Source organism: Peromyscus maniculatus, chromosome 21 (genome assembly GCF_049852395.1).
Source record: "Peromyscus maniculatus bairdii isolate BWxNUB_F1_BW_parent chromosome 21, HU_Pman_BW_mat_3.1, whole genome shotgun sequence".
In the NCBI taxonomy this organism is placed as follows: Eukaryota; Metazoa; Chordata; class Mammalia; order Rodentia; family Cricetidae; genus Peromyscus; species Peromyscus maniculatus.
Genome location: NC_134872.1, coordinates 64,938,712 through 64,952,810, shown reverse-complemented (window position 1 = coordinate 64,952,810; position 14,099 = coordinate 64,938,712).

The following is a 14,099-nucleotide window of genomic DNA, read 5'->3' as shown; positions in this document are numbered from 1 at the left end:
TTATAATAGGAAAATTTTTCTTTTATAATGTTGACTCTAGAGAAAGTTAATTTTGAAACAATTATTTTTAAGACCAGTGATTACCAAACTTTGACCAATTAATAACTAATAGGAAATTAGCTATATCTGAGAATCTGGCAAATCACAGATACACTAAATTTTTTTTATATATCAAACAAACATTTAATTTATATTTTGATTAAAATCTAAATCATTCAATAAAATTGATAATTTCAGGATGAAACAAAATTTCACAAAAGTCACTCAAACCTAAAGATATAGGATATGTTAGACCATATTCTTAATAACTATCAACTCTATAATTTTTAAAAAGTTACCATTCAAATGCTAAAATTTGCAATGATCAAGGGTATGAACCAATATTTTCTTCACAATTCTAAAATTTACATGTTATTTAAAATAAAAATAAAAGTAAAATGTCAACTTTCTATAAAAAATTATCAAGAATAACTCAGCATTGCCATTGATAGGTTAAATTAAGCAACATTATAGCTGTTTAGCTAATTTTATGTTGGCAACTGTGAACAGTGTAATCACCACACACACACATATACAAACATACATGCACACACAAATATGTATATATGTTGTAGTTGAGTAAAATAAAGTGGGCTTAAAAATATGATCCTGTTTCTGTAGTGTTTTAAGAACAATATAATCTATGGTAACAGAAATCAATAGGTAGCTACCACTATACTATAGACATTTGTTTGTATTTAAAAAAGGCACTACATTGGATGTTTTGTAGTCCTGATATCATGATCTTAGTCAATTAATGTATTGTTTATAGCTTTGTCTGAAGTAATGATATTAAGGGAGTAAGATCTCTATATTTCATTGTATAAACCTATACTCACATATATTTATACTACTAAAGAAGTAAAAAATTACCAAGAAAAAAATTTAAATGGCATAGTATAGAGTAGGAGAAAATATTTGTACTAAATAAATGTTATGTTGAGCCCAGAACATATATGGAATATATACATGTCAATAATATCATGAAATATTTTATTATATTCAGTATGAAAATATGAAGGAATAATTTGTAAAAACATAATTTCAAAATGTCCTCAAGTCATGGGTATCTAAGTCAGGGAAACTAAAAGTAAAAAGACATTTATTGTAGGTCTAAAATCAAATACCCTATAATGTTGGCAAAGAGACACAGCAACTAGAGTTTTCTGCATTCTTTGTGGGAGCATCAACTGGTACTATCACATTGGAATCAAATTTTGAATATTTTAGAGATAAAAGTAAGTATTTAATCAATCCTTTTAATAACATGCATCAACAGATGGGTAAATGTATACTCATTTGCTCCAGCTTTAAAGCAAAAACAAATAGCAAAGCATTCAATTATTGATCAACAGAAAAATACACAGATAAATAGTAAATCTCAGTATATCATAAATTGGAAATGGTCTGATAGAGATAGTCACATGCTTCTGAATCTGCTATGTAGAACAAAAAGTTGGCAGAGCAAAACAAGTATTTACAGATGTCTTTATTTTTATCAGCAGCTTGGGCACTTATCCCAGGTCTGTTGTCATTGGAGGCAGGTCAAAGGATGTCTGCTTCCTAGGGCTGGCAGAGGCTCACTGAGAACAAACACAGATACCTTCTGGCATGAAACAAACCTTGCTGTTACTTAGGGTGGAAAAGTTTGTGCATGTGTCAAAAACATCCCATTGTACATCAAAATATTTGTGCTTCCACATATTGTACATTAATTCATTGAAATTAAAAGAATCATCTATTAGAACACAAGTTTATATTTTGAGTCTGCTAGCTAAATTCTAAGTAAAATACTTTTTTTCTATTAAAACCTTGCTAAATTCAACAACTGGTTTTATAGAGACTTTCCTGGAAGACAATTTTGAACCTATAATATAGAATAACAAAATTTAATTATACTAGTGTATTGTAGAAAACACATTGCACCTGTTCTCTAATATAATAAAAACGAGCCATTTTCAAAATCTAAATTTGTATACTATATTGTATAGTACAGTGTTTCAGTTATTTACAACAAGTTGGCTCATAAGATTACATAAGACAGAAACCTCTAATAAAAACTATCCTCTCATTTGTGAGATAACAATGTATAGGTGAGACGACCACAGTTATATATAATAACTGTAAACTGAAGAGAAATAGCTTAGCCAGAGTAGTCTGATCATAACTGCCTGTAACATAATGACTGTTGTCATCAAGACATGTGTTAGGTCAGCCCATTTTTTCAACTTATTATGAGTATTAGGTTGGTGTATTCATGGTAGTCAGGGTTGTATGTTTAGTTTTGAATGACACCTAATGTTGTAAAGATTTGCTAAGTCTGTGTCTCATTGATTCTAGAAGGACTGTAGTATACTCTCCAAACATACACATTCTTATAGATATATTTTTCTAATGCACACTTTAATTATTTTAAGTTATAACACACTTCGGTATCATGTAGTTTAATTTAATTTTCATTAAAACTATGGCTCCAAAGGAGAGATGGTTCAATGTGAAAGAGCCTGTATTTTTGAAGGAATACAGGATCATAGTTCCTAGCACCCACATCACATCGGCTGTCTAATAACTGCCTGTAATTGAGGATTGGGGTAATTGATGTCTTTGGCCTCCACAGGCATCTGTACTCATGTGTACATATACATATGAGCAAACCTGTATACCTACTTAAAAATCATACAAATAAATTTTTAAAACCATGGCCCCTATATTTGACTTCAGTGGTAAAATAAAAGAGAATTTAAGACAATTTATTCTGTATTTTGTGATTTCTCCTAATCACTAGACTAGCTTGAGTAAGAGTTTATTCAGAGAATTTCAATAAGTAAATTTATATAGTGCAAAAGACTGATTTTACATTATATCAATGAGTTCATTGCTAAGTAATGTAAAAATCACTTATTAACTTACACATCCATAATATATTGTGTGACACATTAAATTACATGTATAAATAAGTAAATAATAAATTTCAGCACCGAACAGGATTACAAAATATTGTTCAATATTAATTTTAAGATATGGTAATAAGATAGGCAGGGTAATAAAATGAAAGCTATTGTTGGTCATTCTTTAACAGAGATGTAGGTTGAATATAGATTACATGATCAGTCTTGTGATTGACATTTTTCAATTATGAAAAGTATGGCAGAAGTGTTAGGAAGCAATTTTGCTGTGATCTTAGAGGAAGAATTAATTCACAATGGACCAGGTATATTGGGCAGGACAGCAGAAGCAAAATCCTGTCAATTTCATATGTATATAATAAAAACAGATTATCAAGTAGCACTGAACCTCTGTGTGTATGTTAGTATATGTGTGTGTGTGTGTGTGTGTGTGTGTGTGTACATATGTGTATTTATTATTTATAGAAGAGAATATACCGAAAGGGCCCAACCCCATATAATTTTGCAATATTGTATACATATTCTAAAAAACATTATCTGAAATAATAATAGATTTCCATATGTTTAATAAAAAATGAAGTAATGTACTTTTAGTTAAACTAAAATTTAGTTAAACTGGATGATTTAGGATGAACATAAGAATAGACTATAACTATCAGAGCTTCATTTCATAGCTCTGCAAATGAAACCATGCACACTGAGAAGGTTAATGTATGATTTTCCTCCATTTCTATTTATATTTTTGGTTTCGTTATTCATGTACTTTATTTAATTTTTGAAAATTTCCTTTTTTAATTTAAATTTTATTTTCATTTTACATATCAACCACTGTTCCCACTCCCTCCTCTGCTCCCATTACTCTCCCACATTCCCCTCATCCCATTCCCCATTCACTCCTCATAGTGGGTAAGGTCTCCTTTGGGTAGTCAACATACAGGCTAGTAAACTAAGTTTAACTAAGTTAAACCCCTTCCCCCTGCATCAAGTTTCAGTAAGGCAACTCACCATAGGGAATGGGCTCTAAAAAGTCAGTTCATGTAGCCAGGACAGGTCCTGGTCCCTTTGCCAGGGGCCCCACAAAAAGATCAAACCCCACAACTGTCACACACATTCAGAGGACCTAGTTCGGTCCCATGCAGGCTCCACAGCTGTCAGTCCAGAGTCTCTGAGCTCCCACTAGCTCAGGTCAGCTGTCTCTGTGGTTTTTCTCATCATGATCTTGACCCCTCTTGCTCCTGTAATACCTCCTCCATCTCTTCAACTAAATTCCAAGAGTTTGCCAAAGTGCTTGGCTGTGGGTCTCTGCATCTGCTTCCATCAGTCACTGCATGTAGGTTCTATGATGACAATTGTGGTAGTCACCAATCTGAGTACAGGGGAGGCTAGTTCAGCCACCCTCTCCACTATTGCTAGGAGTCTTACTTGGGGGCATCCTTTTGGGTTTCTGGAGATTTCCCTAGCACCAGGTTTCTCTCTATCCCCATATTGGCTCACTCTATCAAGATATCTCTTTTTCATTGTTCTCTCTCCCTGTCTCTCCCCAAACTTGGCCATCTTAAACCTTCATGTTCCCACTCCCCATCTCCTCCCCTCTATTCCCACCTCTCAGTTTACCCAGGAGATCTTAACCCTTTCCCCTTCCTTGAGCGATCCATGCATGTCCTTCTTAGTGACCTCCTCTTTACCTAGCTTCTCTGGGTTTGTGGAGTGTAGCCTGGTGGTTATCATTCACTTTGCGTCTAATATCCACTTACGAGTGAGTACATACTTTTGATCATAAATATTCTCTCCCCAAACTACTCTCAGATTTTCCATTTCCCTTCCTACCCCATTTCACATTCTTTCCATTTCTTATAAAAACCATTAGCAAAAGGACAAAAAATAACCAACCAACCACCAACCAACCAACCAAACAAACAAAAAGACCCAGGAAGAAATGGAATGCAATTTATCCTGAGCAATTACTCTCCTGAGTTTGAAGACTATCCTGGAGTGCAGTTGATATTCCTGGTGTCACTGTGTTGAAGAATACTGGTTTTCCCTTTCCCAGTAGCGATAACATATTAATGGACTCTTTGTGTATAGGAGATGGGCTCACTTCCCTTCATTGTCCTGGGATTTGTTGGGCTTGAGCTTGAGCAGGTCTTAGGCATTCTGTCACATGTGCTATAGTTCATCTGCCCAATTTTGTCTGGAAAAATGCTGTTTTCTTAATATTGTTCACTGCCTCTGGTTCTTACAATCTGTCAGCTTCCTCTTTTGTATAGATCCTTGAACTTTGAGAGAAGTTTTATGTAAGCATTCCATTTAGGGCCAAGTGATCCAAGGTCTCTCTTCCTCTGAATATTGTCAAGATTGTGTGTCTGTATGTTAATTTTCATCTCTTACAAGAAGAAGCTTCTCTTATGGTGGTTGAGTGATATCCTGATCTTTGGATATGACAATACATCATTAAGAGGCCTTTTATGGCCATGTTGCTTTAGTAAAAATAATACTAATATGTTTTTTCCTAAGGCATATGACTTATCTATTTTCATGTTCTGAACCTCATTAAAAGTGTCAGGTATTTGCTCCATTTCAGGGAGAGGGGATTAAATACATTAAAAAAGTCACTTATTTCTATAATATCTGTGCCACTATTTTGCACCAGTGAGCATATCTTGCAAGCATGTTTCATTTGGTTCATAGGTGAGTGAAATTCATGGTGGCTTTTCTCATCTGGCAGAATGCATAGTACCTTACAGCATTATGAATATAGTCAGTAGGAATGCAGCATCCACATGAGCACTAGCTTGATTTCTCCATATCAGATGACACAAGCATGTGGTGTCTTCAACTGTAGGTTTTGATATCAGGTTGTAGAGGATAACCAATAACATTAGACATAGCCTGTAATATTTTGAGTGGATATCCTATATGACTATTTTGAACAACAACTCAGAAAATAAATAATTCCATTCCTGGTACAGGGAGTTTTATTTGGTAAAATATGATATATAGTTGGGGTATTATATTCTGCATAACAGGGTAACTCCATTTAAGCTTTTATATGTGTGTTTATATCAGAAAGTTTCTATATTTTCTAATTTGGTAATTTGCTGTTATTTATCCCTCCCAATATTCTATCTTCTACTACACTTTCCCATGCCCCCATTTAATCTCCTAATTATATTTTTTCTTATACTATTTGCAATACAATATTTTCTTTTCTGTAGAAGTTTCCTTTCTCTCCCCTTGTTCCTTAATAGCTACCACATCTCTGTAAATATTATGAGTGAAACAAACCTGTCTGAAGCTTGATAGCTAACACCCACATACAAGTGGAAACATACAATGTTGATTTTTCTAGGTCTTGCTTACCTCACTCAGGATAATTGTTTCCAGCACCATCCTTTCCCCTGGCAGTTTCATTTTTTAATGACTAAATAATGTAAATGTACAATATTTTCATTATTCATTCCTCAGTTGATAGAAATCTATTTTGTTTTGTTTCCTATTTCTGGGTCTTCATGAAGCTAAAAAGCTTCTTTACAGCCAAAGATACTATGACTTGAGTTAAGGCGCACCCTACAGAAAGAATAAAACTATTACCAAGTATACAATTGGCAGATTTCTAATATCTAGAATATGCTGTGGATATCGTTCTGTATAAATAAAACACTGATTGGCCAGTGGCCAGGCAGGAAGTATAGGTGGGACAAGAAGAGAGGAGAATTCTGGGAAGAGGAAAGCTGAGTGGGAGAGACACTGCCAGCCGCCATAACAAGCAGCATGTGAAGACGCTGGTAAGCCATGAGCCAGTGGCAAGGTATAGATTTATAGAAATGGATTAATATAAGATATAAGAACAGTTAGCAGGAAGCCTGACATGGCCATACAGTCTGTAAGCAATATAAGTCTCTGTGTGTTTACTTGGTTTGGTCTGAGCTGCTGTGGGACTGGCGCGTTAGAGGGATTTGTCCTGACTGTGGGCCAGGCCGGACCAGAAAAACTGTAGCTACAAGAATATACAAATAACTAAAACACTGAATACTAGAAAATACATACTCTAATTAAAAACAGGATCTAATATTAAACAGATAGCTCTTAAAAGATGAAACCCAAGTGACTGCAAAACACATAAAAATGTTCTTCACTCTTAAGTATTAGGGAAATCCAAACTAAAACCACTTTGACATTTCACCTTACCCCATTCAGCATGGACAAGTTTTAAAACAACAAATGACAGCAGGTGCTGAGTACAATGAAGGGAAAGTGGATCACTGGTTTATTAGTGTGCAGGTTCCTCAAATATCTGAAAATAGGTCCACTACAAGATTCAGCTGTATCGTTTTGGACATATACCAATGACTCTACATCTTAATATAGAGACATTTGTACATCCATGTTCATGGTGATTGTATGCTTAATAGCCAGAATTTCTGTATTTTAGCCTGAACTCAGTTTCTGCTTTTCCATTTTTGTTTTCAAAGTGAAATGGGCAAGAGATTTGATGTACTAATATTACTTTCTATCTATTTATAGAAATATACTATCATTTATATCAGGTCTACATGTGATAAATTCATCCAGGCCTACCATTTCCATGCCTTAGATCAAGGAATGTAGTCTATTTTGTCATAATACAGGACTTTAAAAAAGATTTCCAAGCAAAATCAACACAGATTTGTCAGATATGAAACTGTCACTATTTAATAGAATATTTAAAGGAAAAAGACTGATGCAGAAAACAAATATAACAAGATGAAAATCTAAAAATTAAGGTAAAGAAAAGAAAGCTCTAAGCAATTTTGAGGTAAGGAAAATGATTTATTGAGGCTTTTTTTTTAAAAATCACATTTTAACTGGTTCTCTTTAGAAGTCTGTTCCATGCCTTGGCTGTGTACTATCCTTTAATCAAGCACCTTTCTGTTCTTTAATCCATGTACTTAAATCTGTGGTAAAAACCTGTTCTTAAGAAGGCTAATATTCTGTCAATTCCCCTACTCCAAATTTGAAGCAGTAATACTATATCTCTGCACATTAAAAACAATGTATCTCAATCCCTTAAAAATCCTTGAAGCCTGCTGGTGGTGGTGTAGGCCTTTAATGCCAGCACTCAAGAGGCAGATCTAGGCAGATCTCTGTGAATTCAAGGCCGGCCTGTTCAACAGAGCATGATCCAGGAAAGGCATAAAAACTGAATGGAGAAAACTTGTGTCAAAAAAACAACAACAAAAAATCCTTGGAAGTGGGAGACATTGTTAGGCTTGTGGAAACCTCAACCCAAAACTTCCCATTGCCATGTATCAGTGATAGAAACAAGTTTATAATCAAATTGTATGCTGTTCATTTCAAATTATCCCAATATCTTTGCCATTTCATTGTGTTTATCAGGAAATACTTAATGTCATAATACCAAATGAGGCAAAAAAAGAAAGAAAGAAAGAAAGAAAGAAAGAAAGAAACCAAAGAAGAACAAAAATCCCATCAATCGAAATGTATTTATTTTTTATCAGCTTCAGTTGATGCTACTGTCCTCTCTCTCACTGCACTTGGTCCCGGAGGAAGCAAGAAGTGCTGGTGCATGTTTTTCTCTGAAGTTGAGATGAGTGTACGAAGTGCTGACCCTCATGCTTGGAGGAGAGTAAATCAGCACTTAAAAATAACCCTGAAAAAATGATAAAAGAAAGAAAATGCTGAGGAAAGTACATCTGGAGCTTGGCATTCATGGTACTCAGAGATGTTGAAAGCCCTGCATTCAAAGACAAGTTATAATGGAGCTCTGCATAGCCCTGATAAAAAGACACTACATGCTGTGACCTGGCTGTGACCTTTATTTAAAATAAATAATGATTATTATGGTTTTCTATAGCACAGTATATGGATATAGTCAATCTTTATAAATAAATATTTTACTGAAAATGTATCTATCTGTATATGTATGCATGTATGTATAAATGATAAGAAAATAAATCAATTGAATTTTATCAGTTAGTTTTTTGTCTTTATTTAGGCAAAAAGTTCTTCTTAGAGAAAGAACATTCAACTGTATATAGGGTATTTCCAACTTTATCTGTTATATGCTTCTGGCATTTATAAATCAGAGTACTGTCTATTAATCTGGATCATGACTTTTGAGAGATGACAAATCTATCAGTCAACCAGAATACCTTCTGAGTTAGGATATCATTGGCCATTAATTTTTCTAATTTTCCATGAGGAATCTATTTAAAACTTTCACAGTTACAAGCACTCATTTTTTGCTTGGTTATCATTCTAACTCAATGGGAAAACTAAAGGTGTTGAGATCAATGGACAAGTAGTAGTAGTAGGAATAACTGTGTGTGCCTTCCTAATTAATGCCCAGGACTAGCAATCACAGATTAGGAACACAATTCCAAAGTCCTTCCCTTACATTCTAAGGCATGCAATGGTACCAAATCATTGATCTGAAAATTGATTTCAAAAGGGGGGATTCTAATATTTCCCATACATAGAATATTTTAAACACTAAATTTGTTGTTAAATATGGAAACTTCTACTTTGTGTAATATTTATCTATTAAAATTAAAAGCATTCTTAAAGTATTGTGATTCATATTTCTTCCAGAAGATAATGAGTCTAGGAAATAGTCATAAATATACTAAAAAACCCTATCTAGATAATTGCTATGTCACACTTACTGAAGGGATTCAACAGCAAAAGCAATCCCTCAATCACTCAAGAATCTTCTGAGTGATCTATTAAGAGTACAACTGGTGGACATTGAATGCCAGTAGAGAAGATGCATAGCGAGGCACAGAAACAGAAAATGAATCCAATAGAAGCACACATTGTTGGAAATTGTATGAGTCAAAGTAAAACATACACACACAAAACACACACACACACATGTGCACACTCATACACACACAGAAATATATTCACATATCACACACATGTGCACACTCACACACGTGCACACACACATACACACACATCATACACAAACTTGTACAATATACACACTCATACAAAGACACAGCACAGAGATAATATAGACTCAAAGCACAATCCAATAAGTAATACTTTAGAAAATAAATGGTTATATTTCTCTTTATTGTGAAAATTAAGAAGAGGAAAAATCATTATACTTACAGATGAAGTAGATTTTAGAAACATACTAAACAAAATATATGTATGGACATAATCGGTTGGTAAATTTTCCTTAATGTTACACTTGAAATTAATAAAAATTATAGAAGTAGATGAGGGTTTACTGATATGATGAGTAGACTTTCTGAATTACATGAGAATTGTATAAAAGTTCAGTACATTTTCTCTGTATATTTTAAATAGATAAATACAATATTTAAAAATCTTATGATATTATTCATTTAAAATATACAATTCAGAAATGATATAATTGTGAACTTTAAAATTGTCATATGACTAGTTGAAGATATGAAAAATGTCTGTCTTATCCCATACAGTTATATTTTTATGCAATAGATCTTTGGTTGATCATTCTAGATTTTTATAAATACCTTAGTGAAGGTTGATAGCATGTCTTCTAATTTATAAATTTTCAAGATTCTCACATTCCAGTTTGATAATGCAAACTTTTTCAACTTGCAAATTTGAATATGTAATATGGAAAACTGCCCCAACTTTATGTGTTTCAATCCAAGGGTTTGCACTGTTTTTGTAAAATAAGCATCTCCTTTGAGCCAATTCACACCACGAAAGTTTCTATTGTCTACATGATAGATACTCTAATGGGGGTAATACAGAGTTTCCTAGTAGAGTAATTCCCAGTCATGCTATATAAACCTTCTTAAAGAGGTAAGTCTTAAGTCTGACCATTCACATCACTTCTTTAGAAGATTGGATGAATCCTGTGCACATGTATCAAAGTTACTTACAGAGTGATGTAACCAAAAATGAAAAATGAATGTGTTTTAAATAATTCACCCTCATCATAAAAGGCCTTGGTAACAAATTATCTTCTTGGTGAATAGCTTAACTGAACCTAGCAATGAAAAAGAATAACTGTATTGCCTTTTTTTGAAATTGTATTATTTCTTTTTTTGTTTTGTTTTCTTTTTTTATTAAGAAAAAAATTTATTCATTTTACATACCAATCACAGATCCCCCTCTTCCTTCCTCGTGCCCCTTCAGCCTGCTCTCCCCCAATCAACCCCCCATTCCCTCCTACAAGACAGTAAGGCCTCCCATGGGGATTCAGCAGCGCCTGGTACATTCAACAGAGGTCTAAGCCCATCCCCCTGCATCAATGCTGTGCTAGATGTCCCACCACAGGTAGTGGGCTCCAAAAAGCTTGCTCATGTGTCAGGGATGGATCCTGATCTTACTGCCAGGGGGACCCTTAAGTAGATCAAGCTATACAACTGTTTTGCTTATGCAGTGATTCTAGTCCAGTCCCATGCAGACACCACAGCTATTGGTCTAAAGTTGATGAGTTCCCACTAGTTTGGTTTGTTTATCTCTGTAGGTTTCCCCATCATAATCTTGATGTTCCTTGCTCATAGAATCTCTCTTCTATCTCTTTGACTGGACTCCTGGAGCTTGGCTTGGTGTTTGGCTGTGAATCTCTTCATCTGCTTCCATCAGTTACTGAATGAAGGTAGGACGATGACAGTTAGGGTATCCACCAGTCTAATGAGGGGTGGGCAATGGAGGGTAGCAGACAGGGGATGTGAACAAAAGGGAACAGGATAGTCAAGTTGGAACAGGGAAGGAGCGGGAGAGCAGTGAAAGAGATAACCATGATAGAGGGAGGCATCATGGGGATAGGGAGAAACCAGCTGCTTGGGAACTTACCAGGAATCCACAAGGATGACTTGGACTACTGGCAACAGTAGAAAGGATGACTGCAATGGCTTACCCTGGTAGTCAAATAGTATTATTTCTTAATACTACCATTGCCAAATACATGAACATACTTTCCATCAGTCATCCAGCTGCTGGCCAACACTGATAGTATACCTGGAAAAATATTTTTCTCCAATCTTCAGCAATTTGTGTGGTTCTTGTAAAACTATAAAATTGAGTGGAAGAGTAGACATCTTCTACTGTACGTGCTGTTCTAACCAACCATGACCATCTTAGCAGAGAAAGTGAAGGGAGTTTGTAGCATGAATCCTAATTGGTCTTAATAAAAACCTGGAGCCAGATACCTGGGTAAATGCTGAAAGATCAGAGAGACAAAGGAACAAACCATAACCACCTCTCACCTCACCAACTCCTCAGCCAAAAGACTGAGCTCCTCTCTTCTCCTGCTTTATAATCCTTTGTCAATCCAGCCATATCACTTCCTATTTCAACCTCTCTAGTTCTGGGATTAAAGGTATATGTGACTCCCAAGTACTAGGAGCAAAGCCATGAGATCCTAAATGCTGGGATTAAAGGTGTGTCCCACCACTGTCTGGCCTTTATGGCTAACTTGTGGCTGGCTCTGCACTCTGATCTTCAGACAAGCTTTATTTGTCTAAGAATAAACAAAATATCACCACATTCCCCCTTTGTGTCTAAAATTTAAAAAAAGATTATAAATAATATAAGAAAAAATATATACAGCAAGTACAATAACTATAGACAATATATACAAGCAATAATTACGTTAATAATATCTAGTCCATTAACACTTGACAAATTCAGAGAAAATACTCCATTATTTATCCTATTTTGGTAAGTACAAAGTGTTGTACTTAATTCACTTTCTATCTTAACTTGCATTACCAACCAACAACTAAATTTGATGTCTCAAACTTATACATTATATTGTAGCTAAAAGTTTTTCTGTATCCCACCTGGCCCATGGTCCGGACTCAATATAAGCCCTGCACTTTCCCATTACGCAGAGATTGGAAAACAAATGATACAGTTACCTCACCCAAGACTTGACAATTAACAATATATCATTTACTAACTGTATGGCCATTAGCTCAAGCTTATTACTGACTAGCTCTTACACTTAAATTAATCTATAATTCTTATCCATGTTTAGCCATGTGGCTTGGTACCTTTTTTCAGTTCTGCCTTCACAACTTGCTTCCTCTGTGTCTTGCTGGCAAGTATTGACTCTGCCTTCTTCTTCCCAGAATTCTCCTTGCCTGCTTGTCTCTCACTTATACTTCCTGCCCGGCTACTGGCCAAACAGCATTTTATTTATCAACCAATCAGAGCAATACATTCACAGCATACAGAATGATATCACCTATCACTTTACACCTCTTTAGTGAGTTTCTTTTCTGAATTTGTTAACAAGGAAAACTATAACTATAACTACCTAGTCTTCAGCTCCCTCAGAGACCTGAGAAGGAAATATTAACTGAGTAAACAGGAAGTGCAAACAAGAGACTTCCAAAATTTGTGAGAAATGACAGAACCAGCTGTCTGCCTGGACAGTCATCCAATGTTCCTCTGCAAAACTGGGGCTTCCGTTTATCTGACAGAAATATCTGTGAACCAGGATTTTCTGAATGTCTGTCCTACCTTGTCTTGGCAAAGTTGAGCAGTCCTTTCTTTTTGTGTCTAGCTTGCCCCATTTGGACAGCATACTGTCAGTACTCAAGACAAGCTCATTTTCTTGCCCACTGACTAACATTTGCCCCAAAGAAAGTAAATTCCATACGGAGTATTTTTGATACTCTGAAATAGATTCCTGTTGCCAGGAGCAGACATGTCTCATTGTCTTTAAAAAAGAACCTATACTACTGAAACATCTTAAATGCCATATTCTATAGATCTCTGAATTGTTTAAAGATGACCTGTCTATATAAAATATATCTCTCTTTGGCCTTGAAAACATACCTAATATGACTACAAGTTCGATGGTAATAGGTGACTGCCGTGGCCCGCACAGCTGGAGCACAGAATCTGGCGAGGGACACCGAGGTTAAACAGCATTCTAGACACCCAGTTTCGGTTCGTCAGGGAAGCAGCTCTCTTTATTCGTACCAACATGGGTTTATATATCCCTCTAACAGCAGGGGTCAAGGAATGGTCACTCTGTATCCAGAGGCAAGCCAGACGCTGTTTTCCAAACAGGGAAAACCACAGGGGAACTGATCCCCAGCACCCTCCGGAACCCAACTGCACATTTTTCACACAAACAACTTAACTGGGACAGGACAAAAAAGGGAATTTAAAATTAAAGCAGCAAACTTA